The sequence below is a fragment of the Passer domesticus genome, chromosome 14 (genome assembly GCF_036417665.1).
Source record: "Passer domesticus isolate bPasDom1 chromosome 14, bPasDom1.hap1, whole genome shotgun sequence".
In the NCBI taxonomy this organism is placed as follows: Eukaryota; Metazoa; Chordata; class Aves; order Passeriformes; family Passeridae; genus Passer; species Passer domesticus.
In genome coordinates this window covers 15,766,947-15,770,590 of record NC_087487.1, presented here as the reverse complement: position 1 = coordinate 15,770,590, position 3,644 = coordinate 15,766,947, and positions in this window count along the sequence as shown.

The window sequence follows — 3,644 nt, the reverse complement described above, 5'->3', positions numbered from 1 at the left end:
AGGATGTCCCCTCTCCTGGGGCACCATCTGCCAGGTGTCTGAGAAGTCACATCCCACCTGAACTGGGCTCACAGGTCGCATTTCAGTTTCAGTGAATGAAGCAGATAAGAAAAAACTTGGTCTCTGATGATATCTCTGCTGAAGGCAGAGCAGGCATCCATTTTCTGTGAATACTTTAAAATACTCAATTAAAATTAACTGTTTGGAAAACACCAGTTTTTTACTGGTTGATTGATGGACTGGGGTAGCATTACCGAAACAGAAGAAACAGCAAAGACTGGTGTCAATGTGAATTTATGTGAACCTTCTCAGAAAAAAATTATCCAAAAATTATACCTAGGATCATTCTTTTATAGTAGTTAATTAACATGTGGAACTCACTGCCACAAAATACAGTATCTTTGAGGCATGAGTTTAGCGGGATTAAAGGGATTTATTAAACACTTATATGGATAATGAGACCATCCGCAGCTACATTACACAGGATGAAACCATACATTAGGGATATAAACAATTATGCTTCAGGATAGAAGCCAACTACTGACTAATAGAGTTAAGGAGGAAATTCACTCCATAATTATCCAGGATTTTATGCACCTTTTCTCAAAGTTCTACTATGAGCACTATCATGAATGGGATACTGCCTTACAGGAAATGTTGGAACACAGGAAATACAGGAAAAATAATGGAATTATGATTTCTTTTATGTTTAAAGGTAAGATCTTATTTTTTTACCACCTTAATAGTAATTATTTCAGTCTCCTCTTAAAAAAAATGAGAATGAGAAATGAAAAATTAATCTATGACTTTATTGAATCTTCTGAACAGACCCCTGCCTCCTTCAGTATAAGAACTGAATATCATCTGTTGTTCATATATTTTCTTTTAAAATAGCAATAAGGAACTAAGGACATGGCTTTAGCTATTTGCATAAAGACATTATATCATCAGCACCAGATTCTTAAGATTTTCTGTTGTTCTGTTGTTCCTTTCTGTCCTGAGGATCTTGTAGGATCACATAAGATAAAGCACAGCCTACAGAAATAGAAAGAACACATTGGATGGGATTGCATTGCCCTTGACCTATTTCAGGACCAAAATATTTTCAGCATCAAATTGTCTTAGAGCAGGAAAGCAAATAAAAAAAATTTGGATGTTTTTCTTTTTTTTTTTTCCTATGCTAGTAGTTCTTTCATCAGGAACACACGTAATAAGTCCTCTGAATTCTCTGTGGAGTTCTGGGTATGACAGCAGGGATTGTGTCATGTCTCTTCCTGAGCCTCCCTTTTAAGATCTTGTTGTAAAGGGAAAAGAACTCAACATCCTCTTACATTTTTGTCATCCTCTTACTTTTTTTGGAAGCTGTAACCTCTTGAGAAGCACTTGTTTGTAGATTCCTGCTCACTTACTGTCAGAAGACCTGAACATGTGCATTAAATCTGATGCATCCTTTCAAAAGGTCTCAGATTTGTGGTGCCTGCACATGGCACCACAGCACAACATTTGCACTGGCTGTGGCTGCCACTGCCAAATGCTGTGGAGCTGTGAAATGTTTGAAAATCCTAAATAAACACCCTAGGATCTCACATTTTGTGCAGCTGAAAGTTTTAAGTGGAAGAGAAGAACCCAGAAACAGGTTGATGTTTTTCAACAGCTTCCTTCAGCATCTTTTGTTCCTCAAGGAGAGGAGTCGTGGGCTCTAGGTCAGCCCTGCTTTTGTTACAGGAGAAACTGTGGTGTCTGAAATGGCATTTTGGTGCATACAGGCAGAGGGCTGTGCAGAGAATACCCAGCTTTTTAAAAAAGCCTATGAACCTATACCTCTGGGAGCAGCATCAAAATCACTGAAGTTGGTGGAAAGACTCCAGAGAGCTCTTCTATCCACCAGAAAACAAAACTACGACTTGAATTAAAGATAAAAAAAGCAATAATAAGTAGGGAAACAATGAGAGAAGCAGGTGTTCAAGCATATTTGAAAGGCAGAAAAGCAAACTTTTATGTTCTAGCAGTGATGCTCTGCAATGAAGCTGAAGTCTGTCAACATCCAGATATGTTTTACACTGCACGTTTGGCATCACAACAGGTGGTTACTGCCAGATCTACCAATGAAGAATATTCCAGATTTGTCAGCTATTGCACAAAGTCTTTCCACCAGATGAATTGGGTGTATTTGGCAGCAGTCAGTTAGTAAATAAAGAATGATCTGGAGTTCATAACTATTGTAGCTTTAAAAAGACAGCTAAATAACATTGTTTTTCAACAGTGACATTCCTCAACCAGAATGCAAGTCCCAGAGAAAACAGAAAAGGAAGAAAGCCCTGACAGTCAATAAATCTGGGCAATGTTGAATGAAATGGTTAAATAAGTAGGGGACTCATTATTAAAAATGTCCTTTAGCAGGCCCTTTACATTTAAAGAAGAAGACTGAGAAATGAGGTAAAGCTTCTGTACAAAGATAAATCTGGTAAAACTGCCATGTTAATGTCCAGGGATAGTGTGTGTATACTCTATGGCTGTTTTTTTTTCTTTTTTTTTGTATTCTGCTTGGTCTTTAACCTTCTGATTTTCCACTATGTTGCACAGTCCCAATGGAAAACTTCAGGCTGTTTTTACCTACAAACACAGCTTTGGCTAAGAACAAGGTTTCAAATTGTATTCTGTTGGGATTTTATTTTTAAAGAAAATTCCTTATTCACTAGAAATTTGCTGACTGCTTGAAAATGGAAACTGTTTAAGGAACAATCAGTTTGGATGATTTTCCCTCTTCGATAAGAATCTGGAAAGAAAAAATTTGAAATTGCCAGCACATTCCTTTCTGCCATTTTCAAAAGAAAAGCAGCCCAGCGCTAGTACCTACATAAACAGTTCAAAATGGTCAAAACAGCTGTTTCAGTGGCTGGCTTCCTCTTAATCTCTTATTACAAACCCATGCTTTACTTTTGTGTTTCAGATTTGCAGTCCCATTTCCCTCCTAACAGCCTTACCTGTGTTTCATAACCAAAATAAAAGCTTTGCGTTATGCAACTTTAGGCTAATTTGCCTCATATTTTTGCCCTTGGATCAACTATTTTGTTGCTTTTGATAAAATGCTTAAATACACTCTGCTGAGCTAATGATTGTAATTTGATGGTTTTTACAAAGCTGTTATATTCTGTTGAAAGTATTATTACATACTATCAATTGGTGCTGATAAATTCCCAGCTGTACAAACCTGAGGAAGAAGCAGCAGCAGCATGTTACATATGACACACATGTTTTTACCATTGTAAGGGCCAGTTTTAAGGGAAGCTGTGTTTTCCAAGACCACAGCTTCCCCCTTTGCTGCAAGCCATGGCATTGCACCAGTGGAGCCTTATTGGTGTTTGTTTCAAGCATTAAGTAACCTTGGGGAAGCCTTTTTCTTCCTTCTGCCGGCCTTTCGTCCGCTCACAAAGCAGGTTTCAGGTTTGGGCCTGCTGGTTGAGGGGAATGCTTAGCTTGCCTATTTAAAACACAACTGGATTTTGCTATTCAAATGTAGGAAACCTAATTACACATTGGTAAATTCTCTTCAGTCTACCAAACACAGAAAAAAAACAGTGACAGAAACTGAAAGGCCAAAAAAGAGAAAAGAGTCCCTAAGACCTAATGAATCCAAACTAAAC